The following is a 13,106-nucleotide window of genomic DNA, read 5'->3' on the forward strand; positions in this document are numbered from 1 at the left end:
CTTCGACTGCAGGCAGTTGTTTTTTAATATAAAAAGAGCGGAAAGTGATATCGAGGGCGTGCAAACGTTAGAGATGTTGGATGTACAATGCTGATAATTCGAGAACTATGTAAACTAAAAACTGCCAAAATAATAATAATAATTTGTGGTTCTGTGGTGCAAAGTCGTAATGTTTATAAATACTGTACTTTCTATCCCAGAACACAACACATATATAAATGTCATATATTACGTGCAAGGTAAATTATAACACAGCAATGTTTACGATATTGCTACATGGTGTTGGAAATATGATTGTATAAATTTACGAAAATACATGTTACTGGCTATTTACACCAGTTTACACGACACGACAATATAAATACATAAGAATTAAGGAATTAAAAATTCAAATACTTACCACAGTACAGTAATAATAGAAATAATAATAACATATCTTTATTTAGCGCGCGAGGTTCAGCATACGCTGTTCTCTCAAAATCGAATGCATTTGGTATGGCATTAAAGTCCCGTAGAAGAAGGTTCCATGCTTTCTCCTTCTCTTTTGTGTTGTACCGTCAGTTCTTTTTTTAATATTATTCTTTTTTACACTCCACTACATCCTTGTACATATTGAGAAGGTTGATTAGTACATCTCTCAAATTCATAGAAGTTTGCAGCCCGAATTATCTTCTTCTCCTACATGTTGATACTTTAACACATCACATTACTCTATTGGGTTCTTGATTGTCATTTGTTTTAGCCAACCAATCAGGTATAGCCTTACAAATTAATCTCGGATCAGTTGAACGGAATCTCCTGAACGTCGTTTTCGTTGGTGCAATGCAAATCTTTAAACCAAGTTCATTTAGAGTGGATTACAATTGATCTCGTTCATCTGAACTTCGAAATAATCGGCGTTGGTGCACGCGGCCATTAGCAGATCGGGGTAATCGTCGGGTAGGACAACTATATTCAATCTTTCGCAACCAAATGCTGTCGGTGGCTAGCAGGATCAACATTTTTCAAGTTCTGATCTGGACCCTCCTGACCTACGCATGCGTGGTGTGGATGCACAATCCATTACTGAGACAGTGTGGGAAGGACATGTAGAGATGCGAGTAATTTAAACCAACATGCCATTTAAAAATATTAGACAACTCTTGACTCAGTCCCAATAAAAGGATTGCCATTCACTAATAGACAGAACTCGACATAAGACCTTGACCTTGGGGCTAACTAATACCGACCATAAAGGTATTTATTTAATACTTTACTACGATATAATTTTATCAGTGACACATTTTACAGTCAGATACAAAGGTATAAATATTACATGTAGGGCCTATACATACTACACGTAACACTATTCCTATATAAAGAGTGTGAATACTTTTTTGCTGAAATGAGAAAATGTACCACAAGAAGAAACTACAATAAGATAAGGTAGGGGCCCGAATATTGTCCCCGCACCCAATTCCGTCCCCCTCGGTATCTCGGCCCTATAGCTAGGAGCGCAATCGGCGCCAGCATTTCAGGATTGGGGAAGGCAAACAGAGCCAGCTGTGAAAATTTTGGGCTCAAGACACTTTATGGTCCGGTGTAATAAAGAAGTTTCAGTTTCGTGATACGGTGAGTTCTTGCAATATCATTGTTAGCAGTCATTTACGCCAGTATAAGAGTAGGTTTTATATTCGCTGCATGTCGTTGGCATTGGTACGTTGTCAATATAGAAGGGTGTGTGCGTTGTGTTCCGTCAAGGTCACTTGTTGAAAAGGTAGGAACCGAAATGTTAGTTTGAGGTTTGTTCCTAATTTCGTCCCCGTCATTTTCCTAATTTCGTCCACAGGATCCTCTGCACAAATCTTTCATATAGTTTCACGAAACATGCTCCGGCGCCAAAAACAATGCATTTTTTTTGTGATACTTGCTTCGAAGGCTAAAGGCTTATCTTACAAACAAGAAATAACTTACATTTATTGTTTTTTTTTTTCAAGTAAAGATAATATTGTTTCTGAGTAGTTCTAAATTTGTTTTCAGTTCGCCACATCCAACTAATTATGTTCATTATGTTCACTTTTGTAATGACCTTTTGTAAGTAACATGAATATATTGGCAAATCATTATTACTCTCTTTTTCCGACATTGTTTTGGGGGGACGGAATTAGGCACTCTTTTTTGGGGTTTTGCGATATGTGATTACTTTCGAAATTATTGTTTTTTGGTACTAGCAATTGATTATACAGGCGCTTTGACTTGGTTTCCAGGTAAAGAGATAGTTGACGAAGGTAATATAGAATTTTGGAGCTCTTACGTAATTTAATATGGTCTCCAGGTAAGCAAAAGTGATTAGGGGACGATATTTAGGCCCCCTACCTTACGTCTGTTTTTATGGCAGCTGCAAAATTATCTACAACTTTGTTTAAATCCAAAGATTTTGGGTTTTTTTCCTCAAAAGACAGAATAAATAGAGCAGTCATCCTCTCGTTACCAGGTCGATTACAAAGGTTTTCAATTAATTTGTCGCAAGCTATAAAATATTCTTTCACATCCAACTGCTGATGGGATATGCACATTACAATAGCACAAAGCTTATGAAGTTCGTGAAAGACAACTTCTGAAGCTTCTGAAGAGTCATTACTTTGAGTTTCCTTTCTGCCTCATAGCGTACCATAACTTTTAGCATCAGTTTTAACTCTGACTGTAAACTGCTCAAATCGCAACAGCAGTGAGCTTCAATTAACACATCACTTTTCTGTTCAGAAATTAGGCGACCAAGAACTGGGAAATAGATACCAACTTTAATATATATAAATCTTTTGCTTTCACATACTGTAAGTTTCCTTTTGGAAGTTTTCGGTTTCGTTAATTTACTACGGTGCATGAAGTATTATTTTCATCTGCAAACGTCTTCATTTCTACCCTGAAAGGCAGTATTATTATCTATTCGAAGATAATGTGTTTTTCCAAAGAGAGAGAACCAGCAACTGCAAGATCACACTCAGATTTCTGCAGATTATCAAAAACAACTTTCAGGTCTTTCAGAAAATTACGAAAGAGATGAAGACAGAATGTTACAAAGTTAAAGTGTATCCGATCCAGAATGTCTGTCTCTCGCTTCATTCGTTTTCTCTGAGTAGTTTTCAGTCGTTATAATCTGATTTAAAGTCAAAAGAATTACCGGAACATTATATAGCTCTGACTGCCACACAGGAAGCAATTTGGCAAATCCTCCTTGTTTCACAAGTAGGTTTCAGTTCATTTTTTTTGTAATGTGTTCTCTTCCTACACTTTTAAAAACAATTCTAGATAACCTGGCATAAATTGTTCAAGTAATGAGAAAAATATATGAACATCTTCAACACCACGGCATACATCAACTATAACCAAATTGAGTCTATCGATTGTAGCAATGCATGTTAACATATTGAGGAAATTCGTAGCAAGTTTGAACTCATTGAATTTTGAATTTGAATTTAAAATTTTGGGTGCGTCAACACTAAGGCTATTTTGCACCCGTCACATTATACGGGGGCCAGCCCCTTACCATTACAAATAACAACTCTAACGTTGCATAACTAAAAATCTTAAAATATTCTGACTTCTGTTAAAAGCTGAGGCTGTAAACGGGCACTCAGCACACACAAGGACAAAAGACAGGACAACACACACAAAATTATACTGGACAAACTCTGAAGTCGCCAGAGCCTCGTTCGTCTGCAAAATGCAGTCCAGGGTGTACTGCGTGGAAGTGAGGTTGACTTTTGGGCGCCTACATGGAAGGTACCCCTTAGTACACCCCAAGTTTGAACTCATGATTGACCAAATAATTAGTACCAAATTGTTAGTGGCCATTGCAGCCCCTCCTCCCTACGATTTTGGAACACAGTATCTTGGGAGCTTACTAAGTAGGAAATACACTTGAACATTGTGTAATGACCTTGCCAAAGTTTTACAATGGAAATTATTATGTAAGAAAACGTCGTTTTCCATATTTTCGTTCGAAATGCGTCTATCGTGCTAGAACATATGAGGGGGGCTACAGGGGGGTGAGACTCTGTTTTGGGAGGATTCATTCTCCCCATCCTCCTTGTAGGCGCGTTTCATGCACATAAAGTACAGGAATTCGAGAGTGCAACGCGATTAAATGTGCTTTAATACTGTACTAGTTGCATGGGTTATAGGTGTATATTTTTAGCAGTGCCATAGTCAGGATTCTAGAGTTGGGCGGACGACTATTTCTTTCAGGGTGGAGCAGTCGGACTGTATATATATACACTGGTGTGCATCGATTTGTAAACTTCAGGGTTGACAGACTGCTGCCTTAGGGTGAGCATCCGCAGTCTACAGCTATGATCCTAAGTTTTATTCCACTTTTTCCATGCTTCTTACATTCTATTTCACACGTCTGCAAACTTAACTTAAAATTGATTCAAATTCGAAGACATTTTTATTATCACACACCGGTAGGAATAATATAAAATGTATGCTCATAACAAGATTTCGATAGTACTTGTATTAATATACAACTGAAGAACAAGAACACAGTGATATCGCAGGCTAATCCCGTATCACGGAATCAGTTCCTTTGACTTTGCTTGTATTCACGAGGACACGGGGGAACTTCCCCGATTGCAGCACTAACATCGTCGCTTTGTAATCAAAGGGTCCCGGGTTCCATACCCGGATTCGGACACCACTTTAAACTGTAGGTACTGTCCCGATTAACATATCTGTGCATAAAGTGGACTTAAAACAAAACTCAAACCCAAGAGGACACAGGTCCGCACTAGGGATGGCCAAACGGATCCGGATCCAAAAGTTACGGATCTGGATCCGGATCCGAAAATTCCGGATCCGGATCCGGGTCTGAAAGTTCGGATCTGGATCCGGGTCCGAAAATTCCGGATTTTTTGAATCCGGATCCGAGAGTTTCGTATCTCAATCCCATTATAATATTACCACACCTTAAAAGGTATCAAGATCTTCGATTACAAAGAAATTTTCCATTAGTTAGTCCTACAAGAATTTTTTTCAAGTGTTGTTCCTAAAATACTTTGCTACGCATCGGCTAACACACTCGTGCACAAAAATAATCTTACTTGTTTAACATAAAATGTCAGAGGTGATTTTCTAAATGCCATTGAAACGAATATGTATTCATGTATTGGAAATGAAAACATACATAAATGTGAGACATTCAAATCCAGGATGAAACCTTTAACACATATAACAAGATAGAAATGTTATACAAAAATTATACAATTGTTCTACAGTTACAGTTTTACAAATTAAAATAAAACATTATAATATATGCAGTGTTATATAATTACATCCGATTTCCATGAAACTTGGCAGGCGAATAGTGGGACCCAAAGGAAGAAATACGTGTGTTTTTGTTTCAGCTAAAAAACTGTTTTAGGGGGCAAAACCCCCTCAAATGTCAAGATGAGGACAAATTGAAGTGAGGATCTGACCCCTGTGTCCCCCTCCGATTTCCATGATACTTGGCAGGTGTGTGTATAAACGGGCCCAAAGAAAGAAATACGTGTTTTTTTTTCTTCAGCTAAAAAACTGTTTTAGGGGGCAAAACCCCCTCAAATGTCAATATGAGGACAAATTTAAGTGTGCATTTGACCTGTGTCCCCCTCCGATTTCCATGAAACTTGGCAGGTGTATAATGGGACCCAATGGAAGAAATACGTGTTTTTTTGTTTCAGCTAAAAAACGGTTTTACAGGGCAAAACCCACTCAATTGACACGATGAGGACAAATTGAACTGGGGATCTGACCCCTGTGTCCCCCTCCGATTTCCATGATACTTGGCAGGTGTGTGTATAAACGGGCCCAAATGAAGAAATACGTGTATTTTTTGTTTCGGCTAAAAAAACTGTTTTAGGGGGCAACCACTCCCTCAAATGTCAATATGAGGACAAATTTAAGTGTGCATTTGACCTGTGTCCCCCTCCGATTTCCATGAAACTTGGCAGGTGTATAATGGGACTCAATGGAAGAAATACGTGTTTTTTTGTTTCAGCTAAAAAACGGTTTTACAGGGCAAAACCCACTCAATTGTCAAGATGAGGACAAATTGAACTGGGGATCTGACCCCTGTGTCCCCCTCCGATTTCCATGAAACTTGGCAGGTGTGTGTATAAACGGACCCAAATGAAGAAATACGTGTTTTTTTTGTTTGGGCTAAAAATCTGTTCTATTGGGCAACCTCCCCTCAAATGTCAAGATGAGGACAAATTGAAGTGGGGATCTGACCCCTGTGTTCCCTTCCGATTTCCATGAAACGTGGTAGGTGTATAGAGGGGCCCAAAGGAAGAAATACGTGTTTTTTTGTTTCTGGATCCGGATCCGAAAGTTCTGGATCCGGATCCGGATCTGAAAATTCCAGATCCAAAAGTACCGGATCCGGATCCGAAAGTTTTGGATTCGGATCCGAAAATTCTGGATCCGGATCCGAAAGTTCTGGATCCGGATCCGAAAGTACCGGATCCGGATCTGAAAATTCCGGATCCGCGGATCCGGATCCGAAAAATTTTACCAACCGGATCCGGATTTCGGATCCGCCAGGATCCGGATCTGGCCATCCCTAGTCCGCACAACCGAAGGAGAGTGACCTCGTCCCTTTAATGGACATATTACGGAGGGCGAGTGTTGAAATTGAACACAATGCAGAAGCATGTGTGGGGCCATGCTCTGATCATAGGGATATCGGTATAATTTAACAATACGGGGAATTTATCCAATTTGTTTGAAATTTGGGATACTTACTAATTTGGGCCTTGTGATCACGAATCTGCACTTAACATTTGGCGCTTATTTGGGGGCAGGTGAATCCGGCCAATTTCTAACATGCCTTTAACAGGGACTCTATAGAGATAGCCGGGGAGCCGGAGCGGAGGCGTGGCCGCGTTAGCGGCTGGGGGCGGTAGGTCAATTACCCCAGGGGCGGAGCCCGGAATCGGTGGGAAATTTGGAAATCGAGGGTGTAGAAATAAGAACTTAATTTAGATTATTTTGCTATTTCCACGTGTGAGCGCCAAATTTTAACTGCAGATTCGTGATTAGGGGGCTAAAATTAGTGAGTATGCCGAATTTCAAACAAAATGGATAAATTCCCGGTATTGTAAAATCGCTCCGGGATATCTTCCACACTAGGTACGATGTTTACAATGAACGAGATACACATACGTTACGGATTCTCCTCCCCTCCCCCTTCGCTCTTGCGAAGACACTTTTATCATTCTGCATTTAGCATGGATTGCATTTTATCTGACAAGTCTTGCATAGGAGAACAGAAGACATCGGCTGCCACGTGGTTTGATTCGCCTGTTCCGCTCTCATGCTCAAAGGACGGATGCAACAACACTGTGTTCTGTCTGCAATGGTTGCCGTAACTGTTTCATAGTTGCAGTGGGACAAAGTGGCAGTGCAATAACTTGGAACCTCACGATAACAGCAACTTATCGGTAAATTTCATCGATAACTCAAACGCAGGTGACTTGTCGATATTATTTTTGCTATTTGAAAGTCTCATTTTTAACGGGTACCCTCAGTATCGCGGCGTTTACTGGGGGACGTGTGGGAGCAGTTGCACTATATACTGTATATGCATTCATTGCATCTTACAGTATCCATCAACAGTCTCTGGAGAACGACATTTCATCCGGCAACCAAATTCACACAAGATGTTGACGTGAAACTACATACAGAGCTAGGTTGATTTAAAAGTTTCCACGTGTACACCCAAATAAATCTGTAATGCAATTGATTTTTATTATACTTATTCACTGAATACTATCTCCTTCAAACAAAACATCAAACGTTCCCACGCCCAAGCGGCGACCATATCTTCGTGTTACGAGCGCCTGCAGATTGAAGTTCGTTCGTTTCGCACAACTGGCAGTGCTCTCTGATGCCGCTGTTTGCAGTACGCAAGGAAAGAGAATGATTGGCGCCTGTAGCTTGCAGTATTATGGGCTTAACGAGCACCACCAGTGCTGTGTTCACGCAGTGTTGCAATCTCATTCCATTCGCGATCGTGTGGCGGAGTGGAAACAGCCCACACATCATCGTAAATCGAGGGACATTTATATGATATCTTCGCTCACACTGTTGTTCCGAGCAAGAAAGCTTTTCTATGCATAAGGTGGATCTAAAAAATAAACTCAAACAAATATATAGCCAAGGCTAAAGTGCACACCCATAGAGCCAGAGCACCAGCCGCCACTGGTGTACAGTCAACGAATTTAGTAGTAATGTGTAATGTATACAACGCAATTTTAACGTTTTCTAAAATTAATTGCAGAAGAATGAAAGCCTAATTTACATAAAGCAATAGAAAATTATAATTAAAAACAATTTAATGATGGTGGTCAAACTGCTCGTTGGGCAAAAATGTTGTATAAAGAAACGAATTACGATACTTCCAAGTGGAGCTTGTGTAAAATACAAATTTGTGGAACACGATAAGAATAAGAAAGTATTGTGTATTTTTTTTAAAAAAAATGTATCGCGTCGTAAACCACAGGCCGATCTCCGCGGCGGAATTGCTATCTAAGCGCGATATGACTCCAAAGGTCTCGGGTTCGAATCCCGACTGGGTTTTCTTCGCGATTAGCCAAAAGTTGCAATTGATAAACACTGATAAACGTCGATTGATTGCTCTCAAATTTAAACCTGGATCAATACTCCAAAGCAGCGATAACTCGTAGCAACATTTGGGCTTTCTTTCTAGTGGGACCCAAATTGATATTTAAAAATAAAGGGTGTGTTGGAAATTAAGGTTATATGGTAGTGATATGACAACTCTGTCACTAGTTAGCAATTGAACACAATTGAACAATATTCACAAATAGTACTTCTGATCCATTAACGCAATTTGTTGTATGTGTATTTTATTAATATTTTCGCAGTTCAAAATCATGTACTTTGGAAAGCGTGTGGACCTACTTGCAAACAAATTTGACGCTTGTTCTGGAGCGTTCTATACACTGTTCTTATCGTTTGTCTATAGCAGTTATTCACAGCAGTTTTCATGGACGATTAGCCGATTTCGGTTTTTCTGGAAGAGTTACAGAAGACCGTATTCATTCAGAAACGAATTTGTTTGTTGCACTGAACAAGTCCTTGTCTCACATTATTCTCGCTATCGTAGTTTCCCACTGGTAACTTCCGAACTAAAATTTCAGCCTGAATAATGAAAGTATGATTTTCAAGATGAGTACTGTGCGTCACAAAGTCTTTTGCAACTTGTATTGAACAATATTTCTGGATTATTAGACAAAATTAGGCCCGGGTTCAGTGATCCCATGCTTGGCTCCACCAATGGTTACATGCGTTACAATTTATGACGGGCCAAAAGTTGCAAATAACAAATTTTTAAATCTATGGGTTTTGAGTTACAAGTTTGGTAGTACATAGTAAAAATATAGGTCTTGGAAAATTTTTAATTATATACGTACAGTGAAAATACCAAAATTTTATCCATATTTTTGCAGTAACGTGTTGTGACCACGGCACTTAGGCTAACAACTAATTATAAGTACATCCTTTGATACATCGCGCACCCCACCCACTACACACACATATTGAAGTGTTGTTTCAATACAAACGAAACGATTAATTTATTTCAATGGAAGTGATAATTTAGCACTAAACCTTAGATTTCCGCGTTTGCGAATACCTGAATCATCTACGAAGTTTTACTTCAAGACTAAAACGTGATTTGCATCTAACATTATGCCAGATAGTATAAAAGATTAGTCCTCACCGTCGCAATTAGATAGAAAATAAATGCTAAATAACCCAATTTTAGGCGTATTTAGGCTAATAACCAAACTTTAGGCGTATATTTCGGGTGATTGAAAACCTTGTTGGATTACACTTAACTATCTTTTGATTTTCTTCACACATTTCCTACACTTGCGCACAAACACACACGCAAGCATCATAGCCATACCGAAGGAGGGAGGCTTAGGGTAGTCAGAACTCAACATTGGAGGCCGATCTCCGTGGCGGAGTGGTTAGTACAACGCGTTACGACGTCAAATGTCCCGGGTTCGAATTACGACCGAGGCATGGGGGATCTTTATGAGTTCTGTGGCATCGGCAAGACAATAAATATTTGTGATTTGAAAAAATAAAAGATGTGAGATCGATTGATCTATCACTAATAGACTCGCTACTCCTCAGTGCACGGGGGGGAGGGGGGCTCGCCAATGGCGCGGTGGTAGTGTCGTCGCCTTGTAATCAAGGGGCAAGAAGTGTCGCTCAAGAACAGTAGCCTTTCAAAATATTGATTTGTTATTAAGTAATTGTTTAACTATCATATGTTGTCGACAAGTTAACTTCAATGCCATGTCGTCACTGAAGTGAAAGGAGTGATTGCCTTTTTAGGTACTAACTTCTTTTGATTCCCAGTCCGTGTACAGTCGGGTTGTAACAGTCCAATTGACTTTCCATGGTACCGCTACAACCCAGAAGTGTCAGTGACTGTACTATACAAGACGCATAAAAGTAGAAATCACATAAAACATTTGTTTACCGGACCCTGGCATCAGTTATACTGGACCGCAAAAATGTCTCCTCAAATCTGTCATTTTAGTTTGCACAGCAATTTTCATTAACAAATATTTTATAGTGGGAATATTTTGAGGCGAATAATATTCTTGAATGAGTCGATAGCTCAGACGCAGATCTTGATCATTTTAGGCATCAGAAATATATCAAGATATGGTTTTGAAAATTTTGGGATTACAGCACTGCCAACTACTCCTTCATGTTTGAAGTATATACCTAGGTATGTAGGAACGAATGTATGCGCATATGGATTACACATCTTTCTATTCACTCTCACTATTTTGACAAAATTGTTCAATACCAGCTGAGCACCCACCCCTTAGACAAGAGCAGCACACTATAGCACTCGGTGTATATATAGTTTTCGCCACTGGCTAGAAACATAATTATATGTCTACAGAGACTTGTACGCTTTCAGGATTTCAGCAGTATAAAAACAAGTCGTATCAATTAAATACATAGTATATTGTCCACTGAGAATGTAAATGTTCTATGCCCAATTTTTTATTTTTTCAGGAGAACACTTCAAAGTTTGACATGATATATTTATTGAACCTTTGTCACCATTGGGCTGAAAGTTTGTGTGATTGCAAAGGCTGATATGTTGAAATCTCTCTAAAAAGGAGTAGTTGTTTCGTTAGGTACTTATGCTGTAATTAATTATTGAAATTTCGGATAGAACAATTGCGCACAACGCTAGGTTTGGTTTGAGAGTGTCAGTGTTCTATCTACCAGAACATTGCATTCTGGAAACGAGATGGAGATGAGACAATTTCATTATAAATTTGTCATTCTGTAGCAAAGTAAAATAAATAATTCATATTTTGGGAATCAACTGCTTTGACTCCACTATTATTCAAAATTTTTGTTTGTTAATAACAAAAGTAAGAACCTAAGACCGTTACTATTGCTAAGCAGCTCACACAAGTGACTGAGGTTAGAATGCAAGTGGTTTATCTCATACTCGCATGGCGCTTGTGTTTGGTTGAGGAAATTGTCGTAAGGTTGCATTGGCTGTTAGACTTTGCACTCTCGTGGCGGCTTTAGAAGTTTTCATGTGTGTTTGTATGTATGTGTGTTTGTGTGCGTGTGTGTGTGAAAACCAAACCACATACAATAGGAGTACTTATAGTAGTTATATCTCATGTCTTTGAATACGTAAGCATTTTTCAGCATGAGCATGAAAAGTCAAAAAGCATTTTAAAAGATTTAATAACTACAATCGCCAAACAAAGGACAATCGTGTTGTTCATTTTATTTCACGTTGGGAATTGAGAGAATAAATTTACAATAAAAACTCTCTAGAAAATACTACAAATATCATATCAAAGTTTTGGAACAATATCTAATTGCATTGGTGAGAGTCTAATATCAAATCCAGTCTTATACGGCAAAATTTTATCATTGTAGGTAAGCATAGCTAAAGGTGTTCTTAAGATAGCATGGTGTAAGTTGTGGATTAAAATGTTTGAACAGTCAATGGTTGAAACATGGAAGTGCAAACATTTATCCAGAGAGGGGCAAACACACCTTCTTTCCTGGGGAAGACAACAACGCTTTTTCCGGGAGAGGCAAACAACGTTTTCTCAGGAAGCGCAATGCTTTAATTTGAATTATTTGAAAAGGGAATGGAATTTATTTTACTTTCCACGTAAGAAAAAGCACAATGAAAAGGATGAAATTCTTCAACAGTCGTTTTCCAGATCGCCTTGCCATCCACTGGCTACACCCATTGGCTTAAACAATAAAGGCAAAAGGGATAATAGTTTTTAGGAAGTCACTCTGCAGTCAGTCTAACAACTGTTCTTCCAGTTATTTTGCAGACTTTTAAAAGGCTTATTTGTATTTTTTGTTATTTTATGTCGTTTTCTCCCACTTTTGGCTAATAGCGACGGTAAGAATGATTGATGATTAGATTAAATTGATGAAGGGACCAAGAGTATCCATGTCCAAGCCGACACTCGAACCCGGGAAAATGAATGGTCACCTTTTAAAAAGGAGATTTCTAAAGAGAAAATATATTTCATAATTTTTGGAAAGTTTGTATTATCACGGATAAGGCACACAGGTTTATCCTGCAATAATTGTCATGCTTGGTCATCTAGTAAATTACATACACATACAATACATTATATATATATAACATATATATAATTGCAAGATTCGTTTCAATTCAATAAATTGGATAATTGTGTACTGTTAAAAATCCAGTGTCCAGCAACAAGAATACTCACCGTGCATAAATTCCCGCAAAATGTCCCAGAGGAAAGATCTGACTTCGCCGTATCGTCACTGCTCGACGACTGCCGCCGAAATCACCATTGCATGATCTCATATAAGCTGTCAAGTCCCATTCTCTCTCTCCCCACCAGTTTGCCGAATGCTCTCCGTAGTCAAATGGCGAGGGAGGAAGGGACGGGACACACTCGGAAAGGAGTGGGGGGGGTAGCATCCGAAGCATGACCTTAGCTGAGATCCAAAGTAACGTTTCTCTTCTGTTTTGGCCTTTTCTCTCTGCTTTTTGCTGATGCGGA

General features: G+C 39.0%; 1 protein-coding gene across 1 annotated transcript in view; it reads right to left on the minus strand.

The window, feature by feature from the left end:
• The window catches only part of LOC145991401 (uncharacterized), a 59,996-nt gene extending 47,146 nt beyond the window's left edge, over positions 1-12,850 (minus strand). Inside the window, exon 1 of the mRNA XM_083127389.1 lies at positions 12,807-12,850. The gene's annotated coding sequence lies outside the window, so the exon portion shown is untranslated. The remainder of the gene's footprint in view (positions 1-12,806) is intronic.
• Between the last annotated feature and the right edge of the window lie 256 nt (positions 12,851-13,106).

Source organism: Lepisma saccharinum, chromosome 8, assembly GCF_977018435.1.
Source record: "Lepisma saccharinum chromosome 8, izLepSacc3.1, whole genome shotgun sequence".
In the NCBI taxonomy this organism is placed as follows: domain Eukaryota; kingdom Metazoa; phylum Arthropoda; class Insecta; order Zygentoma; family Lepismatidae; genus Lepisma; species Lepisma saccharinum.